At 53.1% G+C, this 14,086-nt stretch overlaps 1 protein-coding gene across 1 annotated transcript in view; it reads left to right on the forward strand.

Annotated features, from left to right (window-relative positions):
* The window catches only part of LOC131205661 (teneurin-m), a 126,841-nt gene that overhangs the window by 75,155 nt on the left and 37,600 nt on the right, over nucleotides 1-14,086 (forward strand). The gene's annotated exons all lie outside the window — the stretch shown is intronic.

The following is a 14,086-nucleotide window of genomic DNA, read 5'->3' on the forward strand; positions in this document are numbered from 1 at the left end:
CAGTGCCAGTGCCACCCGTAGCGACCATCTCCGATTAGGCCCCCTGGGACGCACCTCGATTAGCGTCCCGATCTTAATTAGCTTTAATCTGCGCAGATCACCCGGCCACGGGCCGGGCTCTGCCCTTTTCGACAAATGACAAATCGAAAACGCGCTTCGCTTCATACCCGCGCCTTCTCAAACGTCAAGCGCCAGGCCGGGTGGAGGGGCCAGGGCCTGTCAGAAAATTCAAATTAAAAGCTCGAATCGACAGAGCGCACGGGAGGGGGCCTGATTGGGCCCCATCCGTATCTGATCAATCGAGATCGGGCCGCGGTCCGTTTGATCGAAGCCCCGGACGCCGATTTGTCAGATGCTCGCTGCCAAATGACAAGCCAAATGTTTTTGGACCTCCTCGCCGATAGGCGCGGTTGATGGTGACGTTGATGCCCGACCAACCGACCGACCTGTTCCTGCGTTGCAGTGCGTGCGTAGATTGAAATCTGATTAAGGAGAATGTGGGTCACCAGCGCGCCCCCTGGTGGTGGTGGTGGATCCGATGTCTGATGATCAAACAACACGTTTCGGCCGGCGGCCGGCCGGGTACTCGGGCGTAATCTGCACAATCTGCTGATTTGCTGTCGCTCCTGACAGCCGCCGGGCCCCGTAGCCGGGCGCTATTTAGGATTAGAGGGGACCTCTCCAAATCACAACTACGCCACCACCGCCAAGCGCAAAGTAAATAGAGGCACCGGCCGGAGGCGACCCGATAGACCCCCGGTCTACGGGCGCGGGATGTGTCCCTCGCCGGGTTTTGCGCAGCGAAAATGCAAATCAATTTGCTTTACCTTTCGCTTTGATTGGGGGGGGGGGGAAAACCGGACCGGATAGTCCTGAATTTTCGATGTTCCCGTGACTGGGCCAAATGGGCGAATGACGTCTAATGAGTTTCTTTTCTTCGCTCTCTCGCTCTCTCTCTCTTCCAGGTAAGCATCGTCATCTTCAACGTATCGCCTTACAGAGGGGCCAATCAACGGGCCTCTCGACTCGACGTAAGTTGGACCTTTGCACGGACCCAAAAACCCCGGGAGCGATTATTCTTTCCGTCCGTGGTCCTGGTCACCACAATGCAGGGATGGACAGATTGAAACAAAATTTCATCGACAACCACACAGAGGCACATCAATGGCTCGTCGTCGTCCGAAAGTCGTCCGAAAAGGAAGCCTCCGATGCCACACGCCACATCAGTGGCCATCAGCGGCCATCAATCGGCGCCCGAAAACCGAACTGTTTGTCCACACAGTGGCTGGGGCTGGATTTCGAATCAATCCTCCATCCAATCCCAACCCCGGGAATCGAGCTTAGAATGCCTAACAATCTGCCCCGCCGTTCGCCGCCCGGTCACGTCCGCCATCGAGCAGCATCAGCAGGACTCGATGCTGTCGATGTGTGACAGATGATTTTATTTCGTCAAGCCGATCGTCCCGGGCCAAAATAGGGAGACGTACACGGTACACAGAAACAACAAGCGCAGGAGCAAAAGAACACACAGCAGCAGCAGCAGCAGACAGACAGAGCAGAGGGCCGTACGTGATGGAGACGACGGCACTCGACTTGCTTGTCAGTTTTCAGTTTTGCGGAGCGAAAAAGGATCCCGCGACGTGTGTAGGCTCTTCTGGTCCTGGCCGCCGCTGTGTGTTGTTGTCGTCGACGGTGTGCGTTGTTATTTCATTACCCAAAAACTCAACGAAGCGGTGTCCTTTCGGTGCTGTCAGTCAGTCAGCAACCAACGGCCCGGCCAGGACACATCAATACCGAGCTACCCAACTCCGAGTCCGGGGTTTTCGTTTTTTGCCGATGCCGCTCGTCGATGGCTTGTTTTGAAACTCTTAAACATTTTATCTCCCACCAATCCGGCACATCCGGTCCGGTCCGGTGCCGTGACTGAAAATTGATTTTTGATACTCCACCCCAGATGCTCGTCCGGCTCCGGCGTTATGACACAGCGGCTACGGAGGGACACGTCTGATACGCCAATTGGTTTTTGGGCCCACGTCCTGTCTCCTCTCAAGAATTGCCTCGGTTTTTTTTCTCGTTCCGCTTCGCTTCTTGGCAGACATTCCAGTGGTGCTGCTGGGCCGGGATCGTGTGTGCCGAAAGGGTGACAACCTTCAGTCAAATCACAGCCCGATGCGGACGGATTTGAATTTCACGCTGAATTCCACGCACATCTGCACGGTTCGCGTGATGATCGCGTGCGCGCTGCTCGACGCAGATTTGATGGTGTCGCCACCAGATCAGGTCGTCGTCGTCGGGCAGGTCGCGCGATGTGAGACGAATTTCAATTCGTCGTCGTCGTTGCGAAGCCATTCCTTCCATTCTTAGGCCTTGGGCTTGACATTAATCCACCGAAACAGCTGCCCAGTTCCGTAGATGATTCCTACTAGGATTCGCCGGGTTCACGGCTTGCCGAAGTGAAGTGCACCGTGGAGGCGGCTGGTGAAAGGACGCAAAATGGCGGTTAGCAAACGGTTCAACGCATAAACAAACAAATTGGCACCGAGCGCCACCGTCCGCCCTGCCCTGGGGGGCGGCTCGGGAGTTGGAAACCCGGTGATCTAATTTATTTATAATGCGATAATAATGTACCCAAACCAAACGGGTGCTCCCCGGACCGCAGGGAGCAGCACCGTGGTTGTCTCTACGCATCCCGTGATGACGGTTGCTGTTTGTTTGACGAGCGTGGGCCGAGCATGTTTTTTTCGCGGCCAATATCATGGTTCCTATTTCCTGCAATGGCCAATAAAAAATCGAGCATCGAGCCTGCGTTGGTTGGTACATAAAACAAAATTAATTAGTTTGCAGCCATGCATTATTAAACGCCGGCGGGGACACAGTCCCGCTGCCGGTTGTGGCTGCGGTCCCGGCTCTGCTGCTGTTGCTGCGACTGCGGCCTTCTTCTGATGCCGTTTTTGCTGGGGACACTTGCGGAACGCACCTTATGGTGTCACATGGGGCGTAGTTGGTGTTCTATCACCGGCGTATCACCGCAGCACAGCCCGTGACCGATGTCAATCACTGGCTGGGCTGCGGATTTTCGTGTACACCCGACGGATGTTTCCTTTTTCCGACTCATTTATTTACGTCCACACTTAACCATGGCGGGTTCGGACATGCTGCCATTAAATTGTATTATTTTAAATTTGCATTCTCGCAGCAAGGTCCTTTTTTGGGCTTCCTTTTTTGAAAATTGCTGCACCAAGGTGATAAATGCACCAGCTGCAGCATTTCTTGTTTTGTTGGGTGGTCACATATTTTTCACTGATCCCCGCCACATTCAGGGTGTGTGTCCGATATTCTGTACGTTTTTTTTAATGTCGATACCTTTTTTGAGACTGAGAATAATTGATAAAGTTTTCGCGTGTTCTGCTCCAACATGTTCGCCCGCGTCCTGTTTTATGCTACTTTTTCAGGAACAAACATAGAACTTCGTAAACTAATTATGAGCTATTGTTGCACCACGTTGCAATGCTGAAAGCAAATCCCTTGCGCGAGCGATAGAGTGAAAAACTGGATCGCGAAATCTGATCATTCAGAATAATTTAAGCAATGGGGCTGCGCCTGGTAGTGTGCGCTAGATCCCCGCAAGCGCTGCATAATTACGTTATCAGCGTATCGGCGCCTTTCCGGTAAAAAAGCGGCCTTCAACCTCTCTAGCATCACGCCGGTCTCTGTTTTTGTGGGGAGGTCCAAAATTTGGCAAACATAAAAGAGGTTTTGCGTGCTTTCTGCGCTCCGCCGGCGGACGCATTAATTATCTGCAACCAGCACGTGGCGTCCGGTGCACGCACGAGTGACATCGCGTCCTGCGTCACGAAAGTTGCCCACTTTTTCCCACCACCACCCCGGGAAAGGGCTGCTTCATCGTGCGCCTGATTATTTGTTATTATTTCCCTGCGAAATCGAATTAACGGCCATTACTTTGATGTTTACTGTCTCTGCTGGCCCCCTCAGGAGAGAGAGAGTCCTGGGAAGAGGGTGCCCAGGTCTACGTACCGCCGCCGGGCAGAGTTCATCATCGAGAGGGGGCCACTCTGCATTTGCATTAAAAAGTTTTCACCGCACCCTGGTGCCCTTTTCGGGGGGTGCAGGAAGCATAAGTGCATCGATTGTCCCCACTCTCTATCTGCTAATCTCCGCCGGCGGGCCGGATCCTGAGGCGAAATCGGCGGAAACCGGACAATGCTAACTAAAACCCGGTCCCGGGGTGTGTGCCGGTACATGCGTGTGTCGTTGATGAAATGGACGTGCAGATAAATTAAATTAACCCTGCCACGCATCTCGCGCGGGTCGCTGGGTCCGCCATGTCCGGCGCGAGGGACGATAAATTTTCCCAACCGACACTTCCGCCGTCGGAAGCACCACAGGTACCACCTCTTCGCATTCTGGAATCTAATTTTCAGTAACCGCACGAGTGAACAGTGCAAGGAGTCCGTGCAGCGCAGTGAAGGTGCATCTCCCCCCGGGGAGAGGAACTGGGCGGACATTTCGCATGCAAAGGTGAACTAGTGGAATTCAGGTCCTCGGAGTATCAACAATCGGACCACAATTTGTTTCCACAGTAAGTCCGATACAAACAGTACTCAAATCAGGCTTAAATAGTACGGTGTACTAAAAGTGTACTAAAATTGTACTAAAACCGCAACCCATCAAATTTGAACCGTACCCGCCTGGCATTGAAAAAGTACCGGCATTTGGGGCCACTTCCGATCGATACTGACCACCGGTTAGGGCGCATCCGCATCCCTGAAAGGTCCGCCGGTGATTGCGCTTGTTTATGCTGGTCATAAATTTATATTAATTTGTTTAAATTCGCGCCCATTATTGCTGTTTTATTGGGCGGGTTGCACCATTTTATTATTTGCGCCTCCGGTCCCCGGACATCGGCAAAAACCCGGCCGGGGGGAAATGGTTCGCTATTAGATAGTGGCCCATGTTTCCGTCTTTGCTCCCAAAACCCTCGACGTTGTGTAAGGCTCGTGTTTTTTTGCGGTAGTTTGACTGTTTATTATTTTCGTTGCCCGTGTTGACCCATCGCACAGTGTTTGTTCCGGCCGTGGTCCGTGTCCAGCCGGTGGTGGTAGTGCAGCAACAGACGACCGCGCGGCACACGAATCACCCAGGCACCCGTTTTAGCAATTAATGAAATGCGGCTTTGGCGAAACACGTTAATTAGCTGCGCGACGCGGGTCCTTCGACACCGGTTCGATTCCGCGATTTGTCCCGCGCGCGCCCCAGCAATGGCCGAAAATCGGTGGTCGAACAATTTATGCATTCCGCCGAAAATGTTCTCTTCAGCCACGGGCCGCCCCGGGCGGGATGCCGGTGTCCGGATTTCCACAAACAGTGTAAAATTATAATTATTCCATTTCCTATCCGGCACACCATCATCATCGTGCACAGGATGTTCCGCATACCGGAAGCTCACCGAAGCGTGTGGGGCGCCCCTGTCGACGTCTCGTCGATTACACCGCCCCAAATGCAGCCTTCAAATGGTTGCCACTTCATTACTGCGTCCGAGCGGCGCAAACAGCACACCATAATGGGTAATTTATTTAGGCCGCCACGTGCGCCTATTTGCCCGGTCGTCCTGTTGCCATCAGTCAATAAATCAGCGATCGGGCGCATTCCGCAAACGCGGAGCATTTCGCGTAGCTCCCAGGCCGCCAGGCTGATTGCTTCATTTGACGGACCGCGCTCCAGTTTATGGGCCAGGGCGCGAAATGTCCAGTCCCCGTGTCCGACACCTGCTAAATATCGTAAGCGTTGAGATTTGTAGCCTTTTTTTGGTGGCCCCTTTAAAATATTTGGTCAACTTTAAAGGCGGAACCGCCGGAACGTCAATCAGCGTTACGAGCGTTACGCTCGTAACGGTCGTGCTGGTGTCACGCTGGTGCAGTAACCGACATGGTTTATGACGCTATTTAGAGGAGAGCATAAAAACAATAAACATTGAGTTAATCTTGGCTCACTCCATTGACCGCGGGACACCAGAACTGGACCAGCGCGCACACACCATCATCGTCGTCATCGTCATCATCATTGCGCCCGCGTCTTATGATAACAAATTAAATAAATGAATTTCCGTTTAAGTGCACGCGAGTCCCCGGCCAACCTCGGTGTCCGGTGGTAATGAGTGTTATTTTGTCACAAGTCGCTGGAACCGTTGGGACAACCGCGAACTTAAGGACTTCAGAAGCACCGCCGAGGCAGAGAGACCGAGTAGTGGTCAGTGCCGGGCGCGTCCCCTTTCGCACGCTCCAGAGAGTAAAGTTTGCACAGCTTTTAATCTCACTCCAGAACCCGGCCCCGGCGGTTTTGGGGACAGCTTTAGCCGGGTGCACCGGAACTCTCCTCCCGGTCCCGGGGCAAATAGAGCCTTGGGGTGCTCGGCGGCGCCCCGTAAACATTTGTCTCGGCGCTAAACTGTATGTATTTGTTTGATGTGTCCTGAGCGCTCCTTGCTGCTGCTGAGAGGGCTCAGATCAACGCAACGGGGGACCCCGTTTTGTTGGAGGCCCATCATCATCATCATCATCCATGTTGTGGCGCGCGCGCACATCGTTTATGTTTTTTGGCTTCGTTCGCTCCCTTTTTTCCCCGAGCCGTTCCGTGCGGCCATTAGAGTGCGGGTTTCATGCTGCGATTGCTGATTACTGTCGTCGTCGCCGCCGCCGGGGTTTGATGTGCTTCAATGACGACGCATTAGATGATATCACAACTTTACCCGTCTTTCGCCTTTCCATTCCGTTTTTTTCTCTCTCTCGAATGGAAACCCAACCCTTTTGGCCATATGTACGCGTAATAATAGATCGGTTTAATGCAAATCAGGCACTTTTCTGCTTCTTCTTTTGCTTCGCCCAGGAACGTAATGAATAACGAAACTGTCTCTTTCGCCGGTCGCCGGTGAAACTTTGGCAGCATCCTACCGCAGCACCTTTCTTAAGCGACGGCTTCTTGCGGGGTTCCAGGGTCGAGTCTCGGAGTTTGTTATGCCGTTCACAAAGCATCGCATCCCCCCAGCGGGCTGTCCTTAAACTTGAAACTCATGCTCGCATCATTTATCAGACTACGTTTCAGACCGACCTACGATCGGTTGGCCGGTCGTCTGCCCTGCTTCCTTGCTTCCGTTTCGAAACCTACTTTGAATAGAGCGCCGCCAGCGGGTGGATGTGAAATTGATTAAAAAATTATGCGATTCCCACCCACTAGCCGATGTTTCTGGTGGCCGATGTTGGCTGTGCTGGCCGATGCTGACCCAAAACCATGCGCATGCTTTGGGCCGCCTTTTCTCGGTCGGCTAGGGACTGGCTGTAAAGAAGGACCCCGAATGCACAGTGAGGGAGGATAAAAGAAGAACTTATCAATTCATCCCTCACGGGGGACGCATACACGCGTCTTTTGAAAGATTCATACCGACATTTGGGACGATCCGGCGATGACGGATTAAAATTAACACCGTTAATGAAAGCGTTTTACCACCAGCGAGAGAGATGGTCGCCGATCTCTTGGCAGATCCCTGATCCCCACCGGTGGAGCCAAGGAGACACGACGCACACAAAAGCGAAGCAACGATTAATAAGTGTCACAACTAAGCAAAAATAATTATTAAAAATGATGCCCCGTTTCCGATGGCCACGCCACGCCACGCTATGGTCGGAGCATATAGATTGGCAACATTGTGGAAGGCATCGAAACGGCCAAATTAGTTGGGCCCTGTGACCGTGGCGAACCCTCGTTCGATGGCTGAACGGTGGAGAAGAGAATGCAAATGAAATATCATCAAATGTTGGCCGGCATGTCGGAAAACATGTCCCGTGCTGGCTGGGGCAAGCAAGATTAAGTATCTGCGCGCGCCACGGGAGGGCCGAAAGACGCCCTCATTATCGATGGGCCTCGGCCCTCGGCGCGGAATCGGAACTGTGGTCCGTTTGGGGTCTCATGTTTATGGAGTCCCCCCCCATTCATTTTTCTTGTTATTTGGAAACCTTGTGCGTGGGGAAATGGTTCGATCGGCGAGGGTTCGACGTTTATTTCGGGCATTAAAAAATTCGCCACTTCCGTCAAGTGGTTCCGTTCCGGCCGCCAGGTGCCGTTGCGTGGGGGGTTTGGACTTTTCCTGACCGCCGAGTTTATTATCCCTGCCCTAACTGCGGTTTTAGCTCCAGGGAAAAGAATGAGAATGTCCACCGAACTTCTAGCCACCAATGGGAGAGAGAGAGAGAGAGAATTAAGAACCGCTCACTGGAGTGAAACCGGAATTCGTTTCATTTGACGCCAACAGAACCCAAAAAAAAAAATCCGGAAACTTATATATCTCATAAAACAAAAGATCATAAAAAGCACTCGTCCTGGGAGCAGCCGCGGGTCTCGGCACAAAAGAAGTTTTCGAGGAGGAAAAGCGTGCCCAGCGCGCTGTGGGCCATTTTTGACATTAAGATGCACTTAAGACACATAATTTATAACACGCAGTTCGGTTGCGGGGCGCAATTTTCTTGTACTTTTGTCTCGTTTTTTGTTCGTCGAATGGCGCGCCGATTGTGCAAACGACACCCCGGAACGATGAAGAAATATTGCGGAGAATCATCAGCAACACGGGTTCCGAAAATGAGGTGGGAAATTCGCGAATTCGTCAACACCCCGAGTGAGGGAAATTCGTTCCACGCTCTGGTGCCTTGCAGCGGGTGCATCAGGTGACTCAGCCGTCGGTGTCTTAATTTACAGAGCTGGCGAAACCCCCTGGCCTTGGCTCAAGTGGGCTCGCACCATAAATCGCACCCCGTGTGAGCAAGCGCATAAACTCCAACCAGCAACATGGCAACATAATAACCTGGCGGGTGGTGCACCGACCGGGGCCACCGATTTTTCACCCGCTTCAGCAGCAAGCCCGGCCAGCGCATTATTTATGATGCTGCGGGATGTTAAGAATGGGAGGGCATCTCAGGCAACCAGAAAAAAGGCACATTTGGCGGCGCGCGCGTTTTGAAGAAGGTCCAACCGAGGGCCCTTTCGGTGCAAGATGCACGCTGCGAATTTCCGGCAAACCGCACCTCTCGGCCCAATCGACCAATCCGGAGTCTACGATACGGGGAAGTAATTTAATAACCGAAACGCGGGTTAGTTCTTGGGAAAGGACTCGTCGAGGAGACACACTGCACTGCACGGCAGCCGAAAGGTGGAATCGTCTTCTTCGCGCGAATCGCGAGTCTGGCGGCTTCCCGGTGACTTCTTGGAAGCGCTCGTCTAGAGGTTCTTGAGAGGTCAGGTTGAACCCCCCAAACATACGCGCATGTGGCTGGCGAGCTCCGAAAATTGCAATCCGATCGGTGTGTCTTATGGCGGCAGGTACAATCCGAAACGAAACAGCGAAAAAATGGGTTATGAAGAATGGAGTCAGTCTCAGCCTCCAGGGCGAAGGCTAACTAATTTCTACTCCTCGTGGCGGTGCGGAAATCGATTGCGCAGAGTTTAATTTATTTTTACGAAAACTCTTCACCGCCGCGTTCTGTTTTTAACTCCATTCTTTTTGCTGTGTTTTGTGTGCGCCAAGTATAGGGTGGTCCTGATCTAGTGTTTGGACTCCTGAAACCAAATGTCGTCCAAGCTTTCAGCTTCAATTTCGTCGAAGAACAGTCGCTCGTTGTGCGGTGCATTGGTTTCTCTTGCACGAGGTGAGGGTTTTCCGAGGCCCAATTACGACAATTCTGCTTATTAATGTAACGGGGTGGAAATGAGCTTTTCTTATTTCGTACAAACGCCTGATGGATCACCCTATAGTTTTCCTTCCTAAATTGGCTTTTCGGTTCCTCCTTGCATTTTTTTTTGCTTCGTCTCCGTTTCGAAAAGAGCTCCTGCCGTTTGTAATTCCATTCGGTTCCTTTCTGCCCACTTCAATCCCCGTTCCGTTCCACGCGAGTGTTGCTTATTTTGTATTACAGTTTTGTTTCTCGTTAGAAGCTGAATGTTGCGGAAACAAAAGCGAACACGGCGGCGGAAGACCTTCGCGCCTTCTTGCCTTCTTGCTGTGTAGGCTTCTTGTTTTTCTTTGTTTTTTTCTTCTTCCGTGTACGTCTGTCGCGCTTCTCATCATCATAAATTTATGATTTATCGCTGAGTGGCTCTCCGGCGGCGGCCTCTATCGCGATCCTGCCGAGGAGCCTGCCGAGTCGAGTCGAGTCGAGGGCAAGAAAACGTTCACGGGCGCACATGACACACACGCGCGGGGTCCGAACGTGTACCTTCGGATCCTTCCCCTTACTGCCTCTTGGTTCCTCTTGCTATTAGCGAATTCCGCGAATAGCGCGAGCGCGAGCGCGCGCGATAAAGGCGACAGTTGGCAGCCGCAAAATTAATGACCGCGCGCGAGAGCGTCCCTTTGCGCGCGATGGAGTTGTTGAACCACGTTCTCCTTTTGCTGATTGATTGTTAACCACCACTGGGTCCCAGCCCAAGCATGGTGAGCGATGTGCGATTGAGAAATTTGGTTGAAAATCTTCCCCAAAAACGGATTTCGGAGAGAAAAATGTTGACGATTTATCTTGGCACACATAAAATGTGCTTCTTCGTGGGGTCGCCAGCAGCAGAGGTAGCAGCATAAAACATTCCAATCACCTTCCGCACCGCTGGCAGCTACTGGACCCGAAGCCCGTAAGGCACTACTTAATATGATGATTTGTTTTGCGTTTTAGGCCGCGCCCGATTGATGAAGTGAGCCCCTGAGCCTAAGCCGATTTTAAGCCGCGCTAAGAGTTGCGGACCCCGCATAGATAGGGACCCCGGACCGGGAGAGATCTGTTGGCCAGAGATTATTGGACACTTTTCGGACAGTCCCACAGTTCATCGGCTTAAGTGGGAACCCCCACTAGTCGGCCATTTTAGCGAGCCCAGCCGTGATGGATCGTGACACCAGCGAGACTCGCCGCATGTGGCTTCTCGCGGCGCTCGCTGGCATTTTAAACCATATTCACCTTTATCATTTCTGGTATATCGCAACACGGCACGGGATTAGCGACTCCTTCTGCTTTCCACACGGACTGCTTAAGTCCCGGCACACCTACGCCTAATCTTCCGGACCGATCGCGGTCACGACGCGTTACGTATCGCCAGAGGAATAGTCCCCGGCAGTCGGCCTCTCGCGCAGAACAAGTGTTTCTGTTGGGACAAGCGCGCGCATACCGTTAGCCGGTCGTCCGGGAAGCCGCACCACCTAATCAGATTAACCGTCCCGAGTCTCGTCCCGCACGACGGTGATTGATTCGTTGCGGTTGTCCAGCGCGGGCGCGCTCCCTAACAGGGAGAGCTCTTGAGTAATAGATTGGCGGCAGCGTTTTGACAGTTTTCCGGTTCCTTCGCTATCGGAGGTGTCACCGTCAACGACCGACACCGACGGCACGGACCAGTGTGTGCCTTCTGGTGTTCCTCCGCCTTCTACGATATCTTCTTTCGGCTCTTCTGAGTTCAACCTTCCGAAGGAGCTCTTCCCAGACGTCTCGAGGCGTAAAGCCTCCCCGAAGGCTTATCGGCGCCATCGATCAGCGTCCGATGCTGGAGGTCAATCCTGGCTGGCTCGCTGTTATGGGGCCTCCGGCTTCCACTCGGTGTATCGGCCATCGATTTCACCGTTTGCTGGGTGACACCTGGAGCGATCTCCACGGCCACCGCCGGAAAGAACCGTCTCTCGCTCTCTGTCATAATGCAATTCCTAAGCCTAATGGGGCACACATAACCCGTAATGGGGGGCGATCGTTAAAGGCTTTTATACTCCTGACGGCCCCGGGGTGTTCTATTGGTGTCCATTAGTCCGGGGCCCCCAACCCGGGGCCGACCGGAGGATTTCACGGTGCTGTTGTGGAGTTATTCGCGCCGCGGCCTCCGTTTTCGCCAGCCTGCCCCGGACGCTGAGGAGATGAGTCCCATAATGAGCTCTCGTTTGAATTTATTGGACCGAAAGGACCGGGGTCTGCTGCGGACCGCGCGAGACGTCAGAGCGGCCCCCCAGTATTTGTCAAACGCATTTCGTGCGTAGCCTTCGTTGCTGGTGTCGTGAGCGTTTGTCTTCGTCGTCGGCAGGTTATTTCGGAGGTTGTTAATGTCCGTTGTTATTTCCACTTCGCCAGCACATAACCCGGGCCGGCCGGACTGGGCCGGTCCTCGCCGGCCCGCGAGGAGTTGAATATTTTAAAAGCGTGAAGTTCTCGTCTTGTTTGAAGGTTTATGTTTTGGTCTGCCGAGTAATCCTCTCCAGCGCGCCCTCCCAAAACGGCTCTTGCTTTGCATCTCATTAGCGTCACTTTCCACGATCTCTTGCTCTTTTATGCTTTATTTTGTTGTACTCGTTCGTTCCAGGCCCAGCCCAGACCGTATTTTATGTTTTTAAATTTTCGTTTGTCTGTTTTTCGTTGTTGTTTTTGGGGCCGTTGGGCGGTCGAGGAACGAGAAGGAATGAACGAGAGAGAGAGCAAGCCCCTGTAGGAAGTTGCGCTGGGCCGAAGGTGGACAATAGGCAAACCATCAACCAATCAACATCAACAACCCCCCCGGGCCCGGGTCTCCGTCCTGCCGGGCCGGGTGGGAAACGCTAAACGAAAACATTTTGTAGAACATTTCGGTGGTGTTACCTATTGTAAGCTGTCACGTTTTAGCTGTTTTCTATTCCGTCTTCCGTGGGCCGTCTTCAGCGGGAGCCCCCTTAGGAGGATAGCATAATCTATGCCGTGGCTTTATCGGGCGGCTGTCTGGGCATCAGTGGAAATCCATAGCCCAGCTCAGACCAGGAACCAGGTTGACGGCCGGGCGTGCCCGATCGGTGGTCACCGAGCGGTCATCGCTTGATGAGTTTGATGAGCTCCCCCCAAAAACCCCCACGACACCTGGCGGCGGCGGTGATGGTGGTCAGTGGCCGCCAGCGGGGTCGACAATAAAAAGATAAATAACTTCATAATAAATCTCCCAAAAAAGCATTCCAATGTTTATAGATATTAACATTTTAATGCGTTTCGGTCCTGGGGCCCCGAGCCCCGGGGTCTCTCTCGCTCTCTCTCGCTCTCTGTCGCACTCGCAGTCGTTGAGGTCCGGGACGTTCCCGGACCAAGTAATTGGGCATCGAAAGTGGTCATTCTCCGCGTATTTTTCTTTTGCTGGGAGCGTTCACCTGGGTGACGTAGCCCCCACCGAGGACTCCGCTCCGTTTTGGCGCGGATTTCGGTGTCCGGATGGGTGTGTAGAGCTAAGAGGTGATTTAGACATTAGTGGCCACCGAAACGAGCTAGGAAACCCCTTTCCACAAAGGTCACATTCCTGTTTACTGCCCGAGATTGTCCATTAACGGTGAACGACTGGTTCCAGGGTCGCCGGTTTTTTGCTTCATCATGTCAATAATCATGCTCGGTGGATGCGTGAGAAGTCCGTGTTTGAGGGCGAACTGCTGATGAAGTGTGTGATGATGATTCTAGAACCCCAGCCGAAAGCGCTCGCAGAAGAGTTTGCAACATTTTGATGGGCACACACTTTCTGGACGTTTGTGAACCGCCAATCGGGCTCATCCGCCAAAAACCAACGCAAACCCCAAGGGAGAGAGAGAGAAGGAAAATTAACTCAGCGGGACGGCCGACCCGCGCGACGCATAACGGTTATGAGTAGTAAACATTAATTGCGAACCATAAATTCACCCACCACCAGCGCGCTCGCTTCGGGCCTTCAAAGTCCGCCATAACGAGCCCGAGACATTGTAGAGAGGACCACTGAGGAGCGGGCCTTGATGGTGGGGCTCGTCGTAAACTGACCAACCCCATTCATGCTTCGGACACCACAAGTGCGTTGCGCCCGTGAGCGGTGACCCCCAAACCCCCGGGCGGCGGCCGCATCCGGCACCCGCGCCTCTCTGGGAACCCCAGAAACATATTCGCGAACTCTGTCGGCTGTGGCCGTGGCAAGTGACAGCAAATTGCATTAATTTCTACATTCACGACCAGCAACGACGACGACGACGACGACCATCAACTGCGCTGCGCCGACGGGTGACATCCACTTCCACGGTCCAGACACTAAT

The sequence above is a fragment of the Anopheles bellator genome, chromosome 1 (assembly GCF_943735745.2).
Source record: "Anopheles bellator chromosome 1, idAnoBellAS_SP24_06.2, whole genome shotgun sequence".
NCBI classification, from domain to species: Eukaryota; Metazoa; Arthropoda; class Insecta; order Diptera; family Culicidae; genus Anopheles; species Anopheles bellator.